The sequence below is a fragment of the Petaurus breviceps genome, unplaced genomic scaffold, assembly GCF_028583685.1.
Source record: "Petaurus breviceps papuanus isolate PSGF00001 unplaced genomic scaffold, PetGlider_PUasm1.0 90638, whole genome shotgun sequence".
NCBI classification, from domain to species: domain Eukaryota; kingdom Metazoa; phylum Chordata; class Mammalia; order Diprotodontia; family Petauridae; genus Petaurus; species Petaurus breviceps.
In genome coordinates this window covers 16,217-33,085 of record NW_027187295.1, presented here as the reverse complement: position 1 = coordinate 33,085, position 16,869 = coordinate 16,217, and positions in this window count along the sequence as shown.

Sequence of the window (16,869 nt, the reverse complement as noted above, 5' to 3'; positions counted from 1 at the left end):
TACCACAGTACTTGGCATCTAGTAAGCACTCGATAAATTTTTTTTCATTTATTCATTTTAGTCTAGAATGGCAACTACATCTCAACTGCTCCAGATCCTAAAAATTGCTTTTTAAACGCAGTAGGAAAAGTTTGTTAGAATATATGAAATTTCCAGAAGTTTCTTGACAAATCAAACTTTAGTTAAATTGTTTTCAAGGCATCTAACTTGTCCATCTACATATCAGAGACATATTTCCTCTAACATTCTCTTAAATGATAGAATAGCGACAATATATTCCTATGCACTCCTGAAATCATGAACTAAGCTATGTGGACTAGAATTGCCTGTTACCTTCAATGCTGAGCCTCTATCACACTGGCATTTTGAGCTGTATTTATGGCAGTAAGAAAAATGATAATTACTCACTCTCTTTTCTCTGGCTGTCAGATATTTCTATAGAAAGCAAAGCAAAAAAAAATTGTGCTAGCTTTCTTGTTGGACACTGTCATTTGCAAATACCACCCATCTCAGCAATTGACAGTGTAATGAGAGAGAGAAAGTTTTTTTTTTTAATAAATTTTCTTCTATAAGAAAAAAAAGCAACCAAAATAAAGGGAAAAATCAATAATGAGACTGATGGCTGTGGAAAGTGTTTAAGTCTCCCACACACTAATATGTCATCAATTGGAGCACATCATCAGAATGGATTAGATTCAGTGGTTTAACTGTCAAGCTCTGGAGCTCACATGCTTTGGATTTTACTGTTGCATCACCCAGACTGTCCCAAGACCCCAGAGATCCAAAATCCTGTCAAGGGACACGTTAGAGAATTCCCAAATCCAGCAACTTAGATCCTATTTTGTGTAAATGTGTCTCTGAAACTCAGAGGAAACATTAACTATGAGCTTCATCACCTTGTTAATGATCCCTTAAAAGAATTTTACATGTTGTTGTAACACTCCTTATTGACAGACTTTGACAGCTTAATAACATTCTTGATGAATCTGAATCAATTTATTCACAAGACCTAGCACTGCCTTATGTACTAATGAAGCAATTAAAGCCAATTCTAGCACAAGACAAATGCTTACAAGGGGTATCACTGATTGTTCAGCATGCCACACTTGTGACCCAAGAGAACAACCTCTATATAATGCTAACTCTGAGACCAGACTCTTGTTTGTATTTCTTTAAAAAAAAATACATTCATTATCTGAGAAAAAATAACCAACGTGATTATCTGCTCTAATGTTTCATTTTAGAATTGATTTATTCCATCTAATACTAATATGTGTACATGTAACCGATTGTCAAAAGAAAAACACAGAAACATCGATGATTTCATAAATGAGATCACTGGCTACAGAGGGCTTTGAGGAATACTGATCTCATCTATTGACCTCTGAATGGTTAAGTTCACTTACCATGTGACTGTACCTCCCTTGGGCTTTCCCATAGTCATCTACAGACATAAAACTTAATCAAAAGTTATTTTAAAATTCATTATTTCATGTTCTTTGAAAAATGCTTCCAGCACTATATGGCCTAAGAATAGGCTTGCTTTAAACTAGAACCACTTGATTTTCAATCCAACAATAAATAATAATATTATTAAATCTCATAAAAGTAATGAAAAAAGATATCATATATATATATACATTTATGCAACTATAGATGTAGATTTGAATAGAGATATAGATTTTGTGAGGAGAAAGAGAGAGAAAAAAAGAGAGAATCAAACATGGTTAATTGGTTCCATAATAACCACAGTTTTAAAGGAAGCAGAATTGCTACAAGGATCAGTAAATTCTACTGGAATGGTGCTCATGCATATGTAGGACTAGGTAATCTTAATCTTTTTTCTTTATGGACACCTGTGGCAGTCTGGTAAAGTCCATGAACCCCTTCTTGTAAAGTTTTTAAATACATAGGATACATAAAATATGAATACATAAAATACATAGTACAAAAGAAACCAATTATATTGAAATACAGTTTATTCTGTATTTTTCAAAAAACATTTATAGACTTCAGGTTAAGAATTTCCAAGGATAAAGAATATAGTGGCAGTAAGTAAGGGAGTTAGCAAAACTGGTCTCCAGCACTAACTTGCATTGTCATCCAATTGCATCTTTATCTAAAGCAATCTGATGGGTTTCTCAATGTTACCATGGCTATTTCTTTTTTATTGATACTATTGTGAATTAAAATTTGTAAGGGGAATAATATCTAGAGTTTGCCATATTTTGAGAAAATGTGTTTTTATTTGAATAGAGAGTTAGATAAGTAAATTTGGTCAATTTATATTTCAAACAAAAGAAATGCTACCACACAACTCAAATATTACTACTGAGTTTATTGACAATATACAAAACATCACTGATACCACAAAAAAAATGTAAAGGCACAAGTTTGAATAAGTCACCCTGGCCATCCATTTCTTCAGCCATCTATTCTGGCCCTTGAGAAGGAGAGCAGTATACATGATTATTCCAGACCAAAGTTAATCCTATCAAAAATTATAGACCAATTCAGAGTGGCAGCAGTGGTAGGGAGTAGCATAATTTTATATTTAGAATTATAAAGAAAGCCAGAGATTTTTTCAAATATACCAATAGATCCCAGGTAGTTTCCCAATGGACTGGTCATGAATAAGGTAAGAAAAGTAAGATAAGGATGCATACCATGGTTGTCCATTGGTAGGGCTGCATTCAAGGAGTTATCAATCATTCTTTTTGTTTTGTTCTTTTCTTCTGTGGGGAAATCTAGCCCAGATTGTCTCTCTAGTACAGTCTGGTCACCCTGCATTAAAGATAATAGACAAAAGAAACAGACAGAGAAATGAGACAGACAGAGACAGAGAAATGAAGAGGGAGAGGAAAAAAGAGAGAGGGAGGTAGAGGGAGATGGAGGGAGGCAAGGAAGGAAGGAAGGAAGGAAGGAAGGAAGGAAGGAAGGAAGGAAGGAAGGAAGGAAGGAAGGAAGAAAGGAAGGAAGGGAGGAAGGGAGGAAGGAAGGAAGAAAGGAAGGAAGGAAAGAAGGAAGGAAGGAAGGAGGGAGGGAAGGAAGGAAGGAAGGAAGGAAAATTTTTGTGCTCAGGGAGATTTTTTTTTATAAAACCTTCTGTAACTGTTTCATTACTTTCAGTACACCTAATCAAGTAGGATTCCTCTACCCTAAGTGGTTGGGTGACTGTCATATATCCAGATGTTTAGGTCATTCCAATCACACCAATGTGCAGAAGAGCCCTAGCTGATCTTTTTGACAAAATATTACAGGTGTAACTCTTCTGAACATACAAACACAGCCTTTAGTAAAATAATGTGTATGAACTAATGAGGTATGGGTTCTGGGAGCCCCCTGGATCTCTCCTTGAGTCCTTGGGGTACAGGCTCTGGGAACCCACCTTAAACTCTGATTAAATCATCTCATTTGATGAGGTATTTGCATAAGGCAATAAGTCTTACATTGGAGGTCCAAATCTCTGTTTGGCATTCTTCTGTTAACTAGACTTCCCACACTCTGTTACTAGACTTCCCACCCTTGAGCCTATCAAAATATCATTCTACCCTTGAACTGGACTAACCCACCATTGTCTGTAGTCTCCAGGTAGCCTCTAGCAACTTCCCACCCTTAATCACTCATTGGCCTCATTAACTCCTCCTGAAGACCTTCCCCAAACTCCTCCTCTAGAACACCCCTAGATTCCTCCCACAACCTTCTGTATATAAGACCCCATCTTGTCTCCATGTATATGAGAGCACCATAGAATAGTGAGAGCACCATAGAATGACCTAAGACAGACTTACTCTGTGTCTAATACAAGTGAACTTTTAATAAACTTTACTTTTCTTTGGCTGAGAAGACCTGAGTTGAATTCATTTGGCAGGACCTGGCATGTTGGTATTTTGGGGTCTCCAGAGCAACCCTCACCCTCTTTATGGGTAACCTCTTCACTATGGCACTCTCACAGACATGGAGACAAGATGGGGTCTTATATACAGAAGGTTGTGAGAGGAAAACCAGAGACAGACTTTTTTAAGACTGGACAGACCTGAGTCCTGGGTTTCCTAAAAAATTATACAAGGTAGGTCCCTTCTCCCCTTCCCTTGCTGTCAATCAGCCTTAAACCCTTCAGGAATTTTAGGAATCTTTTAGAGCCTTCCCCATCCTTCACTTTGGTGTTTGACAAATAAGGATAGGTGCATTTGGGATTGGCTATGACCTGTTTTCATGTTCTTTGTCCTTTTTTCATGCCCAGACTGTAAGCCTGCCTCCCAGCCACTGAGAAATAGTGGCGGGCTTCTTTGTTCCTTATAATTGGAGGAGATTTCTCACTCAGATTGTAAGCCCACCTCCTTACCTTCGGAGAAAGGACAGCAGTGGGAGGGGACTTGACTGCTTTATGGTATAAATTCTTGTTCTGTTTTCTGTAACACACCTCATTAGACTGGTTCGCACTGGTGGGAGGGATGCCCTCTTCTGCCAAGAATTGAATAAAACTTCCTGTTCTTTCCTCAAGACACCTCTGACTTTTAATTTTGAGGGGTAGGGGATTTCTGGGGTCCCCATGTCCCACACATCATTTTAATCTGATCCCTGGTCACCCTGGGAACTATTTTACTCATTTGTAAAATGGACCCAAAAAACAAGCAATAATAGCAGACATTCCATATAGTTCTTTAATATTTAGAAATCACTTTATATATTCTCATTTGATGTTCACAGCAATCCTGTGAGATAGTTATTGAGGATATTAGTAGACCCATTTTACAGATCAGTCAACACTCAGGGAAGTAAAATTATCTTTCCAACATCACAGAATCACTTAGCATCACACCTGGGCTTGAAACCCAGTCTCTACACTCCATATCTTTCCATGCTATACTTTCCAGTATAGAACACTACAATTCCAATGAACTAAAGCCATGATTAAGCACTTTCTAAATGTAACCTAACCCCAATAGGCTTGATTGATGACCCCCGGTTTAGGGAAAATAATCTCCATTGATCATGACTCACTGCTTGACCCCAAAAATCACACAGTAGGAAAGGAATTTTGAAATCAAGAACATGTCTAGGAGACAGCTTTCTCATCAAGCAGCAACCTAGCCAATGCTATAGTTTGAAAGACAATACTTAAGATCATAAGTTCAAAGCTAAGTGGGACCTCAGAACTTATCTATTTCAGCATCATTTTATAATGAGGAAACTAAGATCCAGAAACAGACATTAAGCTACTTACACAAGCACTTACACAGGTACTAAGAGACTGGGTAGTGAGGAATTGAAAAGAATTTATTAAGTACTTACTAGAAGCTCAGCCCTGGGGTGGAGCTATGTATTCAGAAACAAAGACAATCCCTGCCCTTAAGGAATTTACATTCTAATGAGAGAAACTACACAGTTAGAGGGAGTGGTGATCAGGGAAAGGCAAGTGATTTAAAGTTAGAATGAGGGGAACAGAGGCAGAGTTGATTTGATCACAACCCAAGTTTTTAGATGTGGGATTGTTAGGAAGGGGGAGTCAGGAGGGGAATGAAAAGGCAGTAGACGGAGCAGGGCTCAGAAGTTCCTACTGTGAGAGATGACTCACAGTGAAGTTTCCTCATTTCTTTTAACTCCCCGTTACATTCCTGTCTCTTCTCCATACTTTGTAAACCAGTTCATTCTCATGAGTAACTCATGATTTCCCCAAAATGAGGTAATTTGAAAGAAAACCATACTAGTCCACTTCTGATTGGGCACTTCCAAATTTGGTGAAAGGGAATACTAAATGAAGGGTTGAAACTGCTTTGATCCAATTAGAAAGATTGTGAGCTTGTCTCACTAGCCAATGGTGAGGTAGGACAGGTGTTAGAGGTGGAGTTAGGATCAGGACAAGAGAAGCCTCCGGGTTCCACAAGTTGCACTCCTTGGCAGATGCCATTTGAGTGACAGGGGCAGTGCACTTTCTCATGAGAAAGAATAAAGACCTTTTCTGATCTCAGACTCAGATTTTGAACTTTTTCATCTCACACTCTACCACAGCATGGTAGCTGCTATGGGCTGCTAGGCAGTTGACCATGAGGCTGTGGAGGAGGTGATGGGAGAGGAGGTAGGGATTGGAACTCAATTCCTCTAACTCTCAATCCAGCAATCTTTCATCTGGGTTGCCTCTCAACCTTCAAAATTTAGAAGAGTTGAGCAGGGATGGAGGATTAAACAAAAGGAAAAGAAATTTTTCTCTCATCTCAACAACTTCCTTGTAAGATTTATGTATGTGTCATAGAGAAGAAATAATCTCATCAGTCTGAAGATTTCTATGACTCAACACATATGCTGCTGAAGGTTACATGAGTCTCCATGTGGATTTAATAAACATGGAGCTCTTTAGTTCTATAACAGACTTCTAAAATGTTAGCGCGTGACATTTGTAATTTTTAATAATAGTTAGTGGTGCCCATTTTGAATTCCACATATGCAAATTAAATATGCTAAGCCTGCTAATGATCTTTAAGATTTGAGAGGTATAAGTCAATATACACACTAACTAAAAATTTTCTACCTTAACTATAGAGTCTATAATCCAATAATCAATAGCAAAATACAAGCTACTGCTATTTTAAGAGTATTCACTAAAGCAAGTTTGGTTTTTATTAGAATTGTTCTCTCTCAGCACAGCCAGGATAAGGAGGTAATTAAGTTTGATCTGGTTTTGGTACCATGGCTAAAAGTATTAGAAATTGAAACCTCTCTTTAATGCCAAAGTCTGAGTGCAAGGCCACAGCACTTGCCAACATTTGTCCTTTTTAAAAATAAGACTGGGCAGACCAATAACCTTGATTTTCTTCCTTTCCCCTTGACATTTCATCCCAATCATGGCTCAGCATCCAATTAAATGCTTTCAGGTACCATTAGGAGGGACAATTATTGCCATCTCTGCCATTCACGCTCAGAGCAGGTTGACAAGGTTGTACCAGCTAATCCTAAGAAGGTTTTCTTAAATTCGTCATTGCCCTGAAGCCCGAGTTTTTCTCAAATATTTAAACAAAGTTCCATGCTTTAAAAAGGCCGGATGCTTTTGCAAAAAAAAACTGGTCACAGCTGAACATGTTATTATGACAGGTCATCTTGCCATGTGAACATCACCATTAGGGGGGAAGAGGAGGCAAGTATGGGCTCTTCAGGTGCCAGCCACTGAGATGTCAGCTTCTCATCTACCACACTAACCGAAAATACATTTTATAGCCTTCTCTCCAAATTCAAACAAGTTCTAGAACTAAGATTTTTCAGTGACCTAGAGGGGCTTTGCATCTTTTCTTTGATGCTGTGGTAAGATCTAGACTTATAAAGTCAAGCATCACATGAGTTGGTCCAATCTCTAATAAAATGTTTTCAGGTATAAAGGGAAAGAATGTACAGAAATCACATTTCATCAAGCAAAATGAAATGACAGCAATTGGGGCAAAGGCATTAGCAACACCACTGTATATTTATGAAGAGAGGGTTTTTTATGGTGGTTGATAGACATTTTCGTATTCATCTGCACAACATTCCCATGAGGAGCCCTAGTGGCAGGATTACAACCCCAATTTTCTCTATCAGCATTGGGAATAAAGACACAAGGGAGTAAAGCAAGTTTATGTTCCAAGTCAGTGGCAGAATTGAAGAAATAATTCAGGTCCTTTGGTTCCTGGTGTAGTGTGTACACAATAGGATAACCTACCTATTCATTAAAATGCCTATACAAGGGGGAATACTGGTGTAAGGTTCCTGCTAATGTTTTCCTTTAAATTCAGAGAGTCTGTATCAGAAATAAAGAAAGGTTTTTTAGAAAGCCCACACAGTATCTGCAATTTGAAGGAAGAGATCAATTACTTTGTTAAATCTAAAGTTTATGTTATTTTTGCAATCCTGAATTAAAGGGCAGCCTGAGATAGAATGTAGGTCAGCTTCGCAGTCAAAAGACCAGGTTCAAGTCTTTCATTTGACTCCTACTTGCTGTGTTACCATAGGTTTGTTACTTAACCTCTCACCACCTCCCAGACAACTCTCTGAGCAGAAAAGGCTACCACATCAACCTGTCTCTTGTTACCTGTGTGACTCTGGACAAGTCTCTTAACCTCTCTGACCCTCAGTTTCCTCATCTGTCATAATAGGATTGTATTAAATGTCCTCTAGAGCCCCTTTCTGCTCAAAATCTGTGATTTTAGTAACAGTATAAGGAATTTCCATATGAAGCATTCTCTACCCAAAAATCATGGATCCATAAGAAATAAATAGATAAATGATAGGTAGATGATAATATTTTATAGGCTTTGAATTTAATAAAGTAGGATGATTTATTATATCTATTTGCTTCAAGAAGGAACCACATTATTAAATCAAATTGGTACTCACAAAAGTCTCATGACCCTGATTTCTGTCTTTTGGAAAATTAGTAGCACACTATATCAATTCTCTCTTCATTAATAGGTTCTGAGAAAGAATGTTTCATCAGCTGACCTCTCTGCAGATCTTCCTGTTCTTCTCTGCCAATCATGCATTTCAAGTCCAGAGCTACAACGAATATATATTTGGCAAAGGTTCTATCATACTGAGCCCTAGTCTTTTGTACACTAGGGAAATTAAGAAAGTCAAATTTTCTCTCAGTAATTTTTCATTTGATTCTTTCTCCTCTAGTGTTGTTTCCAAAATAGACTTCTTTCTAGCCTTGTGTTTGATATGATGTTTTCTCCCAAATATATAAGTGCATTGTCCTCACCAGGTTGAAAATTAGATAAAGGTATAAAATAAGCACTTTGTCTAGGGTTCTTCTTTTCTCTTTGGACAATACCCTCTACCCATTTGGGTACCTCTCCCAGGAACTTAGTGTCCCCATATTCTCTCCACTACCCAAGGATCCCAGGTAAGATCCCTCTGGAGCCTGAACTCCTGACCTTAAAATGTGTGCTAGACAACATCTCCCTCCATATTCTAACCAAAATCTACCTGTCCTGTCCATTATATCCATCATATATCTTGACTAATGTGATAATGTTGCTCATGGGCTGATTGCTCCTCTCACATGTGTCATTTGCTTTTACAGAAGGGTTATCTCCAAAGGAATTAATAATGTTGAAAGTTTCAGGCATTGTGGACTGGTGGAACAATATTTTGGAGAGGCTATTCCATAAGGTCTAGAAATATAAGGGTTCTTAGAGGTCATCTAGATGAGAAAGAACTAAAGTTCAGGAGAATTAAATTAATTACCTCATATTGCTTAGTCCCCTTATGGAAAGTGTGCTAAACCTAGAGTCAGGGGACTTGGTTTCAAATCTCACTTATGGTGCTTACTACTTGCTTCATTTGGGCCAAGTTATTCAACTTCCCTGAGCCTCATTTGTAAATGGCACCAGTATATCCCCATGCAGGGTTAATGAAATATAAAGATCTTCCTTGTACATTTATAGGCTTACATGACTACATATGTTGTCCTTTCTCCTTGGAACAGGGGCCACATTCCCAGGACTAAAGGTGAGAATATACCTGGCTGATTCCTCTTCCTTTGAAGGATTGGCCACCCTCTAGGAATATGTAGAATCAATCCTGTGTCCTTTTGAACACAGACATTTTGCCTTATCAATTATAGATGTCTTGCTCCTTTGAACTCTGGTCCAGTCCACCCCCACAACACATCCTTTGCTGAGTTGTGTAGAACCTTGGTACTGAGCCTATCAACTGCTAAAACACACCATGCCCATTTTTCCTTTGCTTGAAACTGGATATAATCTGGAAAAGTCACTATATTCTTTGGAGTCCTACCCGGGATGTTCCCAGCCAGGACTCTGGGGGCTGAAACCAAGGGACTCCCCAGCACATGAACCCAGATGTTAGTCCTTCCCTGGTTTGGTAATCTATGTAAATATTTCTATTAGTCTGTTAAGTTTTATCTTTATCTTTCTATACTCCTATAATACTGCTTTATATTGTCCTTGTGTACAAAATAAATGTTAAGCTTATCTTAATGTGGTGTGAAGAGTGCTTATTATACTGTGCAATCTGGTCCTGAAAGGTACCTAAAATAACTGCACATCTCCCTAACAATACACCCCAGCCTATGCAAGGAACCATTTAAGGGAGGCCAGTACCAAAGAGAGGCACAAAGTGAAATGTAGAGTTCTGAAAAGAGAGAAAGAAATGGATTCAGAACCTCAATGGGAAAAATTGGGAAAAGAAATTGAAATATTCAACTTCATTCAGACCTAGAGTGAGGCTCACAGTCTACATCATTCATGTAGCCCCAGAAGGGAAGCATGACTAACACATCAAGTAACTATGTGCACTGATGATCAGCTTTGACCCAACCCTTCTCTGGTGCCATGAGTCAAATAAACTGTATGGGTCCAAAAGAAGGTAAGATCCGCCAAACAGAAGAGCTATTTTATTTTCACCCAGGCAGGGAGGAAGGGGATTTTTTGGCTGTTAAAGGGACTGAATATGACCTATTCCTCATTTTTCTTTTTCATTTTGTTTTGTTTTACTTTAATCAGGTTAAATAAAAGCTATACTATGTCTTAAATCACACAGGGAGTAAATGACAAAGCTGCAGTTTGCACCCAGGGCCTCTAACTCTAAATCCAAGACTCTTTCCATTGCACCATAATTCCTACATGGAATGATTTTTTAAATGTTATTTTTAAAATTATATGTCAACTCTTATTGTTGTTATTAAATAGCCATGACCTCAATAGTTAAATTATAGAAGACAGAGTTAAATATCCTTCCATAAAATTCATCTTCATATGAAGATCACAAGACCTAACTTGGTAGCTTTTCAGCAATGCTTAGATATCATATACCTTTATTTTTTTAAATCTCTGAGATTATTAGGACCAATATTATTATCTCCATCAAGGAGCTATTGTACCCTTCCCTCATGCCTTCCCTACAACCCTCCCACAAACAACCCTCTGCATCCAAACCCCATGGGATGGCCAGGTGGGAACAACCACCAGTAAGGACACTCTTTCCCTTCTCTAATCTAGGATGTAATGATATATCTTAATTCACCCCTGGACGTGACCATTGCTCCCCTACACATACCCGAGGACCCTTCCATCTGCTCTGCCCCAGAACTCTTTCATATGTGTTTTCACCCTAAATTAGTATGGGAGCAACTTGAGAACAAGAACTGTCTCATTTCTTTTTTGTTTTCCAAGGGATAGCACACTGCTTTGCAAATAGTAAATGCCTTTTTTGTTCATTCATAAAGAATTTAAGTGACTTGTTCCAGATTTCAAAATCTGACTAATAATGCATATATTCTAGAAATGACTAGAAACTAGATTTCTCAATTGAATGTTCTTCATTTTAGCCTGGATAAAATGAAGAGCCAGTGGAAACAGTGACCAATCTACAATCATTTATTGAAAACTTACCAGGTGCTAGGCATTTTGCTATGCACCCAGAACATTCCTTGCCTGAGGAGATACATGCCAAATCACTGACATTTTTCAGTTTTTATCCTTCTTAACCCTTGGACATATTTAAATATTATTGACCACTCTTTTTCTACATGCTCTTTCTTGAAGTCTAAAAAGCCATATTCTCTTGGATCCCCTACCTCTAAACATTCATCATTCTTTGATTATTTATTATTCTTCATTATTAACGTTATTTATTATTCATTACTCTTTGATTATTTGATATTTCATTATTCATTATTTGCTAGATCCTCTTCCTCTTTCCAATTCATTTAAATGAGTATTCCCCAAGATTCTGTTCTGGGCCATCTTTTCTTACTCTGTACTTCCTTTGGTAGTATCACCATTATATAAATAATTCCCAAATCTAAATCCTTAGCCCTGACTCTTTTCCTGAACTCTAAGCCATCATTTCTAGTTGTCCACAAGACAGCTTCACCTATATGTCCCATAGCATCTTAAACTCTTTATAAATGTATGAATGAAAAGAGTACTTATTGGCACTTTGTATGAAGCATTGTGATAAGTATTTGTGGTACAAGTAGAAAATAAGACAGCTTCTGCTCTCATAACGAACAACAAATAAACTCATTTTTAAAGGCTGATAGCAAATAGAAATTAGAGAGATTAGATTATGCCAAGAAATACACAAAGTAAATGAGCTCTCCCACTGGGAGCAAGATCTCTCAGTTCAACCATAAGAGAGAGTGAGAATGAGGCCTAAGCACCCCCAAAGTGAATTTCTGTGAAGTCTCTTGCATGGTAACCTGGAAATAAAGACATGATAGAGGCACTGGTTGACTCCTCTACATATTAGCTCTTTCCCAGAGACTTTCTCTCTTTTAAGGGGCCTCTTTCTTCTAGAAGAAAACCTAGACTTATACATCTCCTCTCTTAAAGCTAGAAGCCATAAGAACAGAATCTCGGGGTGGCTAGGTGGCACAGTGAGTAAAGTGCTGGCCCCAGAGTCAGGAGGACCTGAGTTCAGTTCCGGCCTCAGACACTTAAAACCCACACAAAACAACTAGCTGTGTAACCTTGGGCAAGTTACTTAACCCCAATTGCCCTCCAAAAAAGAAAAGAAAAGAAAAAATTTTTAAAAAGAAAAAGAACAGGATCTCTCCTATCCTAAGCACTTGTTAATTCTGCCCCTCACTCAGGCATGGAGCAAAAGGTAGGTAATCTGCAAAAATAAAGAGTGTGATAATAATAAGCCTATACGAATAGGCTTGAGCCCAGGTTACATTCATTCCTGTACATCAAATTTCCTCTCAACCTTACTGACTATAAGTTCCATGAGGACAATACATGGATGGATAGATGGATTGATGGATGATGAGGCATTTATTAGATGATCTATACCAGGTATTGTGCTAAGCACTAGGGATAGAAATAAAAGTAAGCCAGAGAGTCCCAGCCTTCAAAGGGTTTGCATTCTAATAGGAAAAGACAACATATAAAGCTGCTAGAGAGAGGGGCTAAGTATAGCATTGTATAGAAATTGCTGCAAAGCAGGGTAGAGGCCTAGCTCTGAAGAAGATAATGGAAAGCTTATCTAGCAGAGCCCAGGAATAAATCCCTATCATTCCAGAGAGAGGAGGTGGAAGAGGCTGCCTGAAGAAGTAGCAACATGGTGTGTCAGAGCCCAGAGACCCAGGGGTGTAGTTGCAAAGAGAGAAAAGTGAGGGAGATAGCTGAAATGGAGTCATCATAGTCTGAAATGGACTGGTAAGTGATAAGAAGGCCTGTTCTGGGCAAGAAAAGGTGAAATCTCACCTATCAAAGCCAAAGGACCCAAGGTAAACTGTGTCTTATCTAATTGTAACCCCTATCATCTATTCACCCTTGAATTCCCATAGGGAATTGCTGGGTTGAAAATATGGCTCTACCTCTCATGCAAAACCTACTCCATTAACAGATCAGACTAGAACCACAAATCAAATCCCAAAATATTTAGATGGGACACGGTTGCAAAAATTTAGCATCAATCTCAATCCTCCATTTACAAATAAAAACCATCTCCCATAATTCTGAATCAATGTAAAATTCTTGAATACATAAAGAAAGGTAAAAATAGTACCTTACAAAAAAAGAACACAAAGGGAGGAAACAGACAGTAGCTAGATACAGGCAAGATATATACAGAGTATATATGAAGTAATCTCTGAGGGAAAAGGACTACCAGCTCTTAAGGGGAGTGGGGTGGGGGAATTACGGTAAAGGGTCTGCAGCATCTGAAGCCAAGGAAACAAAGTAGCAGAGGGGAGGTGGGGGAGCATTCCAGGCTTGAGGGACAGCCAGAGAGAAGGAACAGAATCAGGAGATGGAATATCAAGTGTAAGAAATAAGCAGGCCATTGTGCCTGGAACATAGGATGCATGGAGGGGAATAAAAGCATAAGAAGACAGAAAGTACAGGAAAGGATCAAGTTATAATGAGCTTTAAATGCCAAACAAAGCATTTCATATTTGATCCTGAAGGTGATATGGGGCCAATGGAATTTAATGAGAGGGAATGACATTATCAGACCTTAGCTTTAGGAAAATCACTTTGGCAACTGAGCAGAGGATGACTTGTAGTGGAGGAAAACGAGTGTCAGAAAGAGAGATTAAAGGCTATTACAAGGGGATGAGGCCCTGAATTAAGGTGATGGTGGTGTGAGAAGGGGAAATGGGGATAGATGGATGGGTAGATAGATGAATAGATGGATAGATAAGATAGGTAGACAGACAGATAGATAGATAGATAGATAGATAGATAGATAGATAGATAGATAGATAGATAGATAGATAGATAGATAAGATGTTATTAAAGTAGAAATGTCAATTCAATGTTTGGCAACAGATTGGAAGTGTAGAGTGAAACTGAGTGAGGAGTCAAGGATAACATTGAGGTTGCAAGCCTGGGTGTCTGGAAGAATGCTGATACCCTGAATAATTATAGGAAAGTTGGGAAGGGTGAAGCTGTGCAGGAAGAAAAGATAATAGGTTCTGTTTTGGACATATTGAAAAAGATTTTGAAAAATATGAGGAGGAATTATTTTTTAATCAACAAATGCTATTAAAAAGATGAATGGGTTGATGAGTTACCTTATAAAGTAATGAGTTCCCATTCTTGGAAGCATTCAAGCAGACCTAGATAAGCACTTGCCAGAGATAGTGTTGGAATAGAATTAGATGACCTTTGAGGTTCCTTCCAACTTTAAGATTCTATGACTCTAGGTAATACTGCACTTGTAATTTAAACCTCTCTTATAATTTAAGTGCATTCTCAATAGTTCTGTACTCAATGGAGAAAAGCAGCTGGTCACTCAATGCCATTCTTATAATAATATCCCTTCAATAACTGAAGACAATTATTAAATCACCCTTCAGTCTCCTTTTCTCTAGACTATAGAATTCTACCTCCTTTAACCTTTCTTCAGAGATCTAATTTTTAATTATGTCCTTTGCTCTTCTCTGCCATTAAAGAAGAAAAGAACTGACTTCATATACTTCATGGTAGTTCCTTAATATTAGAGCTGTAGAACATTGGTAGGGCTGTGGAGTGGGTGACACAGTAGAAAGAAGCTGATTTCTAGTTAATTCTGCTGTGTCAAAAGGACATAGATTTCTTGGCAGTCAATCCAGCACCTTTCTCTAGCACTAAAGAAAATTAGAGGAGGGAAAAAGGAAATATCACAGTACTAAAGCATATTATTCAGAAAGTATAACTATATGCTGAGAAAGGAACTGGCTTGAGGGCAAAGGCTCTAGTTTCCAATTAATGATCAAAATCATGTAATGGAAATTATGTGTAAGTAAATGCAGCCTGGTATATAACCTTACCCTATACCTCTGAGAAGACAAAAACCACACTGCCCAGGAAGAGCTACCAATAAAGAATTGGTGCAGACCTTTCTTTTTGTATATTTCTTATACCCAGGCTCAATAAATCAAAAAGGATTATTTTATCTGTGGCTTAGAATTCTGCAGAGACATATTGAACTTATAAGAGATGGCAGAACCTGGCCAAGTTCTGTCTTGCAGATAATAAATCCTACTCTGATTCTGACACTGCTTTCAGAGTTTTTTCCATTTTTATTTTAGGGTGGGACATTGGGGGAGGAAGAGTGACTACCTCTGGTTCAAACTACAATGTTAGAAAGATTTTCTTTTCCAATCTTTTCTTTATCCAGTCTTTTTTAATCCATCTTGGGCAGCTCCGCAAGGTTAATCTTTCCAAAGTGCAACTCTAATCATGCCACTACCCAATTTGGAAACTTTCAAGGGCTCCTCACTACCTATCAGAATAGATTTGGGCCCAGAGGATTTGGGTTCAAGTCCCAAATCTGCCACTTATTAGTTGTATGAGCTTGAGTAATTTACTAGGGATCTCTGAGGCTCAATTGCGTTATCTTTAATACTGGTACCATCTACCTCATGGTATTTTTGAGAGGAATAAATAAGATAATGTATGTAAAGTATTTTTAAATTGGAAAGTAAAATAGAAATCTGAACTATTTTTTATTCAATAGAGTAATAGACATGTTATTTTCTTTATTTAATAAAGACAACTGTCTTTACTCGACAGTTGTCTTGAATATTTGAAGGACATACTTATTCTATGTTGATCTATTGGGCAGAACTAAGAAGTTAAGCAGAAACATATTTGGCCTCCTTTTCAAAAACTAAACAGTAGTGTTTTAATTTCTTGATGGCAAAAACTGTTTTTCATTCTGAGTTGGTATGCCTAGCAATGGGGTTTAATAAATGACATTAGACTGGAAATAAAAGCCAAAATCCACATCCTAACATTCAAGGCTCCTTCACATCACAATTTGAATCTAGCCTACCCTTCCAGATTTGTCTCCCCCCACTTCCCTCTAATACAGCCAAATGGACCTACTAATTGCTCTCTAAACATTCCCCAATTTTCCACCACCCAGGCCTTCGTTCATGCCATGTTCTATGATTTGGGATACCCTCCCTCAAACATCTCTGTCAAAATCTTCAAGTCCCAGATCAAATGCTATTATTATTATTATGGTTGATGTTTGTGTCATTGCATCTGACATATATTATAGTTATGTGCTTAACATAGCTCCTATGAACTCTCTGAAGTTAGGAACTATGTCAGACATATCTCTGTGTCCTTCCACGATGCTTATTGCAAAAATTAGTATAAAGTTGGTCTTTGCCAATTTTTTAAAAATTAGAATGAACCACACTATGGGAAAGTTATAGGATGTCAAAAAAGAAGATAAGTATTTGATGTACATCTACCTATATCTTACAGACAGTTTATCTTGATTTTTGCACCCTAACTCATTTATTCTGCAAGGTATTTTTTTCTTCTCATTTTGATCCAATACATTTGGAAAGAAAGTCCTATTTAAAAAAAAACAGTGAGACTTGATTTGACTTATTTACTTTTCAAAACACTTGGGAAAATGAGAACT